The 10,935-nt window shown below is 44.4% G+C and overlaps 1 protein-coding gene across 1 annotated transcript in view; it reads left to right on the top strand.

The window, feature by feature from the left end:
• The first annotated feature begins 10,193 nt into the window (after positions 1–10,193).
• The window catches only part of LOC142916569 (uncharacterized), a 52,866-nt gene continuing 52,124 nt past the window's right edge, over positions 10,194–10,935 (top strand). The window contains exon 1 of the mRNA XM_076061689.1: positions 10,194–10,379. The gene's annotated coding sequence lies outside the window, so the exon portion shown is untranslated. The remainder of the gene's footprint in view (positions 10,380–10,935) is intronic.

Raw genomic sequence — 10,935 nt, 5'->3', positions numbered from 1 at the left:
TTTGTGACATCATGTGACCATGGGGGCGGGGGTCAAAAATCCTCTAAAATCACGTGACGTCATTTAAGGTCGGCCCCTTACCTGAAGCAGTCCTGAGCGTCACTTAGGTGGACTCAGCCATAATTAAGGAGGTGGTGAGGTGGGTGGGGGTGCTAACATCAGAATTTGAGAGACGAGCGGCCAGCCGTGGTTCTGTCCACACCAGCCCCTGGTGTTGTTCCATCGCGACCCTCACCGGTGCTCGCTAACAGCGCACGCCCAGTGGGAGTCGATGAGTCCGTGGGTTTCTGTGCGAGTCCGTGGGTCCATGTGTGGGTCTGTGGATGCGTCAGTCTACATTGGGGAGCCTTTGTCTTTGCAGTTTGGGGACTAGTGCAGCACTAGTGTGTAGTAGTGTATAGTGTAGTGTATAGTAATGTATAGTGTAGTGTATAGTATAATACTGTTTAGTGTAGTGTATATAGTGTAGTGTATAGTAGCATAGTGTATAGTGAAGTGTATAGTGTAGTGTATAGTTTAATATACTAGTTATCACGTGACTAGTGTAGTTAGCCAGGTGCTGACCAGCAGGCTAGCTATACTAGTTATCATGTGACTAGTGTAGCTAGCCAGGTGGTGACCACACTCGTGCGTGCATCTCCACTCGTCCGTGTTTGCAAGTAAGCGCTCGTGTGTATGTGCACCCGCGTGTTTGTTCGTGTCTGTATTGTTGTATACGGCCCTTTTTCCACAATTAATATCCATAAGAATATTTACGGATGCATACACATAGATTTCTTTTTCCTTTCTTTCGTGACAAACAATATATATTTTTTAATAATGAATAAAACCCGTAAGCCAGAAACACGAAAAACCAGATGTCGGTCATAAACAGACCATTAAAAAATAAAGAAATAATAAAACTCTCGAGGCGAGGATGTTAGCAGCTATCTGCGAAGATCTCCAGATGAACAAGAGTTTGATGTGTCCTAAGGGAGGTCACGCAGAGGGAAGCCCTCCGCAAGCCAGAAACGAGGACGCCCACGGGTTAAACCATATATATATTTTCCTCTGTCATTAAAACAACGGTTCAAAATTAAAATGCAATAACAAGAATAAGCTAAAGTTAGCGGTCCTCGCGCTCACTCCAATTAAGACCAGGCCACCAGATACATCAGTGAATTATTATCCAATAATTAATTCGCTATCAAATGATTTTCACCTTTAATACTTTTATTGTTAAAACAAACCTTGGAGCAGGAATACCGAGTCACATCAAAGGTTATCGAGAAGGAATGAGGCGAACGGGCAAACTTACGAAAGAGTTAAACAATATCCCAAGCAAGCCCGACCACCTTTGTCTCTCCCGAAGAGCGCGAGAGAGGAATTTCACGCCAGGGCAAACAGATCGTTATCGCAGGAGCCATCTGTACACACACACACACGAACTCACACACACAGACCCCGCCCCACCTTTTCCACTGCGCAGAGAGAATTGTCTTTGAATATAACAGTCAGCCGCATTTTCAAAAAGTCAGTGAAGTTAAGTCAAGAGTCAAGACAGATCAGCGAGTCAAGACGTCCACAGTAGGAGCAGTCGCATGGAGCGGCTGGCTCCGAGCCTCGCTGAGTAGCGAGGATCGCTGAGTCGCGATGTATCAACAAAAGTGAGTCATACAGCAGTGGAGGAAAACTGCTGTCAGCGAACCAGCACGGGCACGTTCGCGCATCTTCAAGGAGAAAGAGCGTGGCCAGCAACGCCAAGCAAGAGCGTGCAGCAGCTCAGCCAGCAGTGGAGAGAAACTGCTGTCAGCGAACCAGCACGGGCACGTTCGCGCATCTTCAAGGAGAAAGAGCGTGGCCAGCAACGCCAAGCAAGAGCGTGCAGTAGCTCATCCAGCAGTGGAGGAAACTGCTGTCAGCGAACCAGCACGGGCGCGTTCGCGCATCTTCAAGGAGAAAGAGCGCGGCCAGCAACGCCAAGCAAGAGCGTGCAGCAGCTCAGCCAGCAGTGGAGAGAAACTGCTATCAGCGAATCAGCACGGGCGCGTTCGCACATCTTCCAGGAGAGGGAGCGCGCGCCACCAGCGTGCCATCAGCACCAGCACCAGCGCGTGCCAACAGCGCGCCACCAGCGTGCCACCAGCATCAGCACCAGCGCGTGCCAACAGCGTGCCACCAGCGTGCTACAGTGCGCAACTTCGCGTCACCGGGGCTGAGAGGGCAGCGGTCCTGCACTCAACACCCATCGGCGCGACGACGGCGAGCGTCGTGCTGACTCATCCAGCCAGCGGTGGACAGAAACTGGCAGTCGTTCGTATGCCCCCCCACACTCTCCCCCCTCCTCACTCCCCCACCGCTACACAACGAACAAACATTTTTTTTGACAAGGAAATCAACCTAGGCGTTTGCTCAACGCAAGAAATCAACAACCCTCCCATTAAACATACAAGACTCATGATAACTGCGTCAACTATTAGCTGATAACGAAAAACATCGCCACCCATTGAGTTACGTTGATGAGGCAATCAGAATTATTTCAGTCGAACGCTTTAATTGCATAATCGTTGAGGAATCAATGAACGAACATCGCCGTGGTACTGTGCTGACGATTTCAAGCATAATAACTTCGCATATCAGGATGTATTAAGGATTGGATACGAATCAAAGACCAAGTGCCATGTTGTGTAACAATTCAAGCATACGAGTTTGCATATTATAAAGTTAAGGTTTGATAGAATAGTTCGCATGGTTTTAATCTCTCTCTCAACAACCGATCGATTGCGTTACGCGTCGGGAATTAACCACAGGTGCCGCTATCGAGGTGAAACAACGCAATCGTGATGGTATCATGTTAACGCTGTGTTGAAATTCCAAAATCCCGAGATTGAGTTTTTATATTATCCAAAAATTAAAGTTAGCTAGAAATAAAATTGATTAAAGCAGAAGGTTTGTGTGTGATTCTTCCTGAAATTCTGCATATTGTTCTGCGTATGAGATCTGAATCCTGGGGACCTATCATAAGCACACTATCACCACACATAATCCATAACACACATAATTCGTAATGTTCAATCGAGAGTAATCGTATCCTTATCGATAATACGGAATTAAAGAGCAGAGTCGAATCGACTCTCTGTCATTCACGCTCACAACGCCTGCGTCACTGCATACGATTAATTGTGTCATTCCAATTCATAACACAATCCTAGTCACCGAGGCTCGACCTGATAATCCATAACGACCTGCATTATCCTAACCACGCCCACTCGCATAAATTAATACGATTATCTCTCGAATCAGCATAATTTATGCACATTATACTGATTAACATAAATTCGGATAAATTATGCAAATCTCAAATTTAATTTAATTTTCATTATTTTCATCAATTTTCATAACACCTATATATACAACAGTATGTACGCACACTGTTGCACATGGTTCGCTCGTGTGGGTGTGTAGTGGAACGCACTGCTCATGAAAACATTGCCTCGTTACGCGGTAAATGATGCGGCACAACAGGAGGGCACTGCAGGGATGAGGCTCTCCAGCCTTGGTGCTGTGAATTAAAACAGCGCCAGAGTAGAGTCCCGTCCCTGTGACGGAGTGAGAGTGATCAGCGGACAGCCACCATGATTGCCAGGTAAGGGGAGACTTCACCCGGAACTCGCCTCCACACGTGTTCCCTGTGAACATTGTCGCAATAAACGTACGATCAGGAATCTTTACAATATCTGACCTTTGTTGTTCCGCAAGAATATTAACGCTCAAACTCGTATCGAACTCTTCATGAATTCACTCGGTCAAATAGTTCAGGTACTGGGCAAAGCATTTCACCACCCGGTATGCAACAGTTAAACAATCTACTCCAAATCAACACCCAAATGTCAAATTATCATCCACCATTGACTTCCACATCGATGGAAGCCATTTGCCATGACGTCCAAGCCATTAAACACCGGAACAACGAACGTGCAATTCAAGTACATCTTGAAACCCATTATCAGAAGTAGTTTGTATTAAACAATAACTAAATAATAGTAACACGTTTACAATATTGAGCGAAGTTATAGTCACGGACTTTTTCCAACTTTAGCTCAACAGGACCACAAAAGCTCAGATATGTGGTTCATAAAAAAATAATCAATCTGATTGAAATCATCAACTGGCCAAACACTTTTCGATTTCAACATCACCTTATAAAAGAATAACATTTTAAATATAAGCGCACAACTTTATCTACCTGTGATGAGCGCTGCACTTTCGGTTGTTTTCATGCAGGGGGCGCTGCAAACCGACGCACCCCCTGCATGGACGACGGAGGCGCAGGGACAGACGTTTGATTACGTTGGAATCGATCTGCAGGCGGCGGTCTTCTCGCACGGCCAGCTCCGTGTCGCCTTATCTCGATCCCGCAATCCCAACCAGGTGAAGGGCCGCATCGAACCGAACCCCCGGCAAGGCCATCTACTTAACGACGAGAGAAAATTCACACGAAATGTCCTTTTCAATTAAGTCTTCCAGATGTAAATTGATACAAGCTTTTAATTAAGAAATAAAATCATCTAATTCAAAACACAACACAATTCAAAGATGTTTCATTTTGAAACTTCAAAACGGAGCATGGGGTACTTGCGTGAATGCGTCCTTCGTGTGCAAATGTTGTGACTTTCCTGGCCTGAAGGCCGTCAATGTGTTGGACCCTTATTGGTGCACAGCGTCTCAACAACAGCAGTGGGGGTTGCTTCAACCGATAGGTAACGAACATCCAGACGTCAATCAGCAAGGAGCATTTCTAGTCCCAGTTAGACAATATCTACGTCAACACGTAAGACAAAACTACAATTCGTGTTGTAGAGAATGAACCTCCACCTATACGTGTAACTTTTAAGTGGTATGCCTTGTAACTGATTAATGATCCGAGTGTGCTCCTTATTTCAAAGACGATGAGTTGCTGCAGAGGGAGATGCTTCCTGAAAACACAAAAACACCATTTGACCTGTATCACAAGAACAACGGGTCTCACCTGAGTTCTCTGTACAGGTTACTTCCAAACAGACACGCACACTTTGTCCTAACATCACTTATTCAATGTTTGACCCTTACAGATCAAATGTTACAAGTATGCACAAAATCAAACAAGAATTCATTCTAAATTATTGACAGGCATATTAACAAAATTGGATTACTTCTGTGAAATATACTGCATCACGTTACATCGTATTAACAAGAAGCTTTTAAAAAAAAGTTGCAGTCTGCTTCACAGTGTATGTAAAACATACTATTGTGTCATTCAAAACGAGTAGGCCATTGCATGCTGGCGTCTGAGTGAAAATGTAGCAAATTCTAAGCATTACCTACAAACTACACAACTGAGATGACGCATCAATCATCGCCCCCTACTGACAGGCTCTTGTCCACATGCAGGCCGGTGCAGGGCCACCACCTTGTGCCACACAGTGGCAGCTGCTACTTGGGGATGCTCTTCGAGTGTTTGAGATGAGATACAAAACTCCGAGTTGCTGAGGCGATTAAGCAAGCACCATGTAAAAGCAATTATTATAACATAGTGAATGCTTGGGAGCTTATTGGCTCTTGCTCCTGGTTAGAGATCTACCCAACCCACGGGCCCACAAAGTGTTCAACTTCACATTCCTGTCATTAAAGGCCTGTGACAAAGGTGCATCTATTGGAGCAACATCATATCAAGCTTACACATCTGCCGAGTCTCCACTTGACTTTGTATTGTCTAGGAGCAAGTCCACCCACACCTCCACTTCCACAAACTGCTGGGAGTTGCCTCGCTCTGCCTCAGTCAGAATTCTCCTCCTGCTTTACAATGTGAAGGTCCCATTTTGGAGTTGAACCTTCATCTTCACATTTTACCATCACTTCTTCGCTCATCACTTCTTCACATTTCACCATCACCTCTTCACATTTCACCATCACCTCTTCATATTTCACCTCGATACCTTTAAAAGTGTCCAAGCTGGGATTTTCTTCCGGTTCATGTTTCATGAGGGATGGGCTTATTGTGGCACTTTGACTTTCACAAGCTGATTTCAGACTACACTCCTTGTGGATCTTCTGATGCTGTGTTCTCTGGTGTACTTGAAGAGTTGATGAACGTGCAAATGCCTTCCCGCACACACTGCACTTGAAGGGTTTCTCTCCTGTGTGTGTTCTCTGGTGTACTTCAAGATTTGATGAACGTGCAAACGCCTTCCCGCACAGAGTGCACCTGAAAGGTTTCTCTCCCGTGTGTGTTCTCTGGTGTGTTTTAAGAGTAGATGACCATGAAAACGCCTTCCCACAAACACTGCACTTGAAGGGTTTCTCTCCCGTGTGTGTTCTCTGGTATATTACGAGATTATATGACTGTGTAAACGCCATCCCGCACATTGTGCACCTGAAGGGTTTCTCTCCCGTGTGTGTTCTCTGGTGTTTTACAAGCGCAGATGAATGTGCAAATGCCTTCACGCACACACTGCACTTGAAGGGTTTCTCTCCCGTGTGTGTTCTCTGGTGTTCTACAAGAGCAGATGACTGTGCAAATGCCTTCCCACACACACTGCACTTGAAGGGTTTCTTTCCCGTGTGTGTTCTCTGGTGTGTTACAAGATGACATGAATTTGAAAACGCCTTGCCGCACAGAGTACACTTGAAGGGTTTCTCTCCTGTGTGTGTTCTCTGGTGTTTTTTAAGAGCAGATGACCATGAAAATGCCTTCCCACACACACTGCACTTGAAGGGTTTCTCTCCCGTGTGTGTTCTCTGGTGTGTTACAAGATTACATGACTGTGTAAACGCCATCCCGCACATCGTGCACCTGAAGGGTTTCTCTCCCGTGTGTGTTCTCTGGTGGTTCTGAAAAACTGATGGCCATGCAAATGCCTTGTTACGCACAGTACATTTGAAGGGTTTCTCTCCTGTGTGACTTCTCTCGTGCCGTGTCAGATTTCCAGTCCGGTCCGTGCTGTATGCACGCTGGTCGCATTGTTGACTTGTCGTACCGAGCTGCGCTGAGTGGCTTTGCTCCATCAGACCAATTCTGCAGAGGAAGCGTCAGCTGCAGACATAAAAAAAAAGAATATCCACACCATCTACACGTCAGTATCGATGCACAGAGGAAAGCATATATACACAGTAACACGTGACTTACATGTCTATACTTAGTCATATATTCATGATATAGTGGAAAAGTGTCCCAACTTCATCACACGGGCTGTAATGGCACACAATGAGAGGGCAAATGGTTATAAACATGTCTGGAAGCCCTCGTATCTTCAAAATGAATGTTCACCCAAAACTCCGAGCACACAATTTCAGCTGTCTGGCTTCAAAAGGAATATTTATGAGAGCTAAATTCAGCTGACATAGCAAAGGGTGTTTAAAATAATACTATTTGTGTTATGCAGAAATGCATAAATTAACGTTCAATCGCAACTTAGAGGTGTGAATCCAGGCTCAGATGTCCTTAAATGCTGGGATGAACAGTTCCGACTTCAGCTGAATGTGTGTGCTGTGTTAACTTCCTGTTTCCTTTCTTACAAAGAGTTCCAGAGGAAAACAAAAATAAACTATTGTTACGCTATAACCTCCGTGTTCAACAGAGTTAATAGACGTTACTGCAAACACAAACTGTACACTGTCACTGGGTAATCAGGCGGTGGCGTGTCTAGAATCATGCCTGGCCACCTTCATCTGCTTGGCATGAATGCTTCCTAACTCCACCAAGTAATTAATTGAGGATAAGCGAACACAGCCGAGGCTAACTGGAGTTTGCGTGTCTCTCTCCGTGGTGAGATGTTAACTACCTCACCTGGTATACAGGAAGTCGTGGGTTCGATCCCGACCCTGACGCCTGCTGTAGATTTGGAGTTTGCGCGTCACTCCGTTTAGCGTCTTTGACCGATAGACATTGACACACGTATTCTTGTTTCTTTCGGTAAAGTTACGTAGATAGAAAATAACAATAACAGATAATACAATTACATTAAATAAAGACTACTTGTTTTGCGATCAAAACGACGTGAGTTGCTTTTCTTTATTTGGAATTATTCATTTATTTTATTGTTATATTTAATTTTCTATCTACGTGACTTTACCGAAAGAACCAACAATATTAATTCCTGCAGTCACCAAAGTTTTAAGTCAAAACATTCACACACGTTGACAAAGCCTCACCTTGAGTTGTTGTGGGCAGGTCGCTTCTGATAACAAGAGCGGTATAGCAGCTCAAGCGGGCTTGGCCTGGTGAAAAAAATAAAAACTGCATGAATATTTACAATAAAACAAAGTTACAAAGTGGCGAGCCGGGTGAAGACAAATTAAACTTAAGAGAGATAATTAAAGTAAACGCAATCAGGCGAGGGCAGGAGGCAAGGCCCCGCGTGGCTAGGCCCTGCGTTGTAAAGTTCCAACCTGGACATCGATTCCCATGCTCGCTGCTACTCAACTGACATCCCTACGAGAGAGAGCGAGGCTCTACCTTGGTAAACAACAACAACAACCACCACAACAACCACAATCGCAATGAGAATTTCTCACCTCGGATTTCAGTGCAGGAAGCGATAGCTTCCTGTTACCTCGTGACGTCACGCGGCAGCAGGTGACATGACGTCACTTCCGGGGAACGGGACACGCTCCTCCCACAATGAGCTTCTCCGTAAATAAATAAATTAGAGTTTGAATAAATTATGTTAATGTTCATTTCGATATTAGTTCATTTTAGTTCATTTGTTCATTTATTTGGTATAGCCCTGTGAGCCATTCGGCTCTTGAATCGGGTGCAACCGCAACATACAAAAAACATGAACAAGAAAACATCTTAAAATGATTATGTGACTGTGCAAACAGAAAATACAGGAAAAAAATATCAAAATATTCCTGAAATAGCACCGTACACCAACTCTGTGTGCAAAAATCCCAGTGGGATGCAAGTCAAATAACAACAACAACCACAATAGAATCAGAAAGGGTTTTATGCGCCATGAAAGTTCACACCGACACGGAATTTACTTTGGCAGGATGGTGCATACATTCAACATATAGGAATCTAAAATCTTAAATAAGTTTTAAACAAGTCTTACTATAATAATAAGGGTTAAAAGTCTAACACCAAGGGGCTGAAGTATATAAAATTTAATAAATATCGAATATAAAATAGCTTTAAGATATAATTTAAAAATAAAAAATACAAATAGGTTAACATAGTTAATATCGGCAAGGTGTCATTATGTAGATAACTAAGATTAAGGCCATCAGTCTAACTCCGTACTACAATAAACATTAACATGGCCTAAACCAAAAAAAACTTTTCGAAATCACCAAAATAAAAGCCATAAATGCAATGTAACAGTGATCATAGGGAGTGTGACCGAATTTTTTTTACAATAAACTACATAAATAAATTATAACACCAAAATCTAGAGCCATATTTTAGGCCACTGAATAGCAGTGGCTGCTAGGGGTGTACAACTCCTCTAGAGCAGTTTTGAGTGAAGATCTCATAGGTACTGATTCAAGTTGCAGTTTATTGGCAATAGCATTCCAGACCCTGGGGTCATGAATAGCAAAGGCCCTTCCTCCAGTTTTTGTACGGCAATAGGGAATGTGAAGCTGGTAAATGAGCGAAGACCTGAGGTCAAATTTGTTCTTTGAAACAGAGAGGAGATCCAGTAGGTAGTCTGCGGAATTTTTTGTAAGTACATCGTGAATAAATAAGATCTGGTGCACAAGCCGTCAAACATTAAGAGATGTTAAGTTTGACCCAATGTAGAGATCACAGTGGTGAGTCTATGGGGCAGTGTTGAGTCTATGGGCAGTGTTGAGTCTATGGGCAGTGTTGAGTCTATGGGCAGTGTTGAGTCTACGGGCAGTGTTGAGTCTATGGTGCAGTGTTGAGTATATGGGCAATGTTGAGTCTACGGGCAGTGTTGAGTCTGCGGGCAGTGTTGAGTCTACAGGCAGTGTTGAGTCTATGGGCAGTGCTGAGTCTATTATGGTGCAGTGTTGAGTCTATGGTGCAGTGTTGAGTCTATGGGCAGTGTTGAGTCTATGGGCAGTGTTGAGTCTATTGGCAGTGCTGAGTCTATGGGCAGTGTTGAGTCTATGGGCAGTGCTGAGTCTGTGGGCAGTGTTTATCAATTCTACAGAATCTGAGCCTCGCTCGCACTGCGTGTTCGCCTATCCGCACTACGGTTTATAAAAACGCCCTGCTAAGGCCTCACGTGATAACAGCCCCGCCGAGTCGCCTGCCCGTGATTCGAGGCACGGAACGTCGAATCTCCTCCTACACCACGACCACACGAGGACATTGTTTTGTTTGTAACCTCACCACGAAGGAGAATATAGCTCAAGACCCCCTCCCCAGACACCTACGCAGCGTTGCGCTGGTGAGTGCCGTGTTGAGGCCTATTCCGGGAGTGTCACCGGTCTCGGATAGATTGCCCAGCCGGCCGAGGCGGCACTTTGGCCGGCTACAGATGCCGCTGTCATGCGATGGTCTCCATAGAGACCTGGAAGATGGTCTCTAGGTTATGTTGTGGGTTAGCAAGCTTCCAAAGGATGCCTGAAGGCTGCCGCTAGGCTTTTGTAACGAATCTTTGCTGCGTGTTTTAAACTTGAATTATTTGCAATGCACGCGTGTCAATGTGCTCTAGAGGAGTTGTACAACCCTAGCTGCCACTGCTATTCAGTGGCCTAAATTATGGCTCTAGATTTTGGTGTTCTAATTTATTTATGTAGTTTATTGTAAAAAATTCGGTCACAGTCCCTATGATCACTGTTACATTGAATTTATGGCTTTTATTTTGGTGATTTCGAAAAGTTTTTTTTGTTTTGGCCATGTTTTTGTTTATTGTAGTACGGAGTTAGACTGATGGCTTTAATCTTAGTTGTCTTGTGGTTGTGGTTGTTATTTGACTTGCATCCCACTGGGATTTTTGCACA

The sequence above is a fragment of the Petromyzon marinus genome, unplaced genomic scaffold (genome assembly GCF_048934315.1).
Source record: "Petromyzon marinus isolate PM22_M1 ecotype Great Lakes invasive population unplaced genomic scaffold, UKy_Petmar_22M1.pri1.0 PM_G_Scaffold_4, whole genome shotgun sequence".
NCBI lineage: Eukaryota > Metazoa > Chordata > Hyperoartia > Petromyzontiformes > Petromyzontidae > Petromyzon > Petromyzon marinus.
Note: the sequence above shows the minus strand (reverse complement) of the source record. Positions and strands in the feature narration are given on the sequence as shown.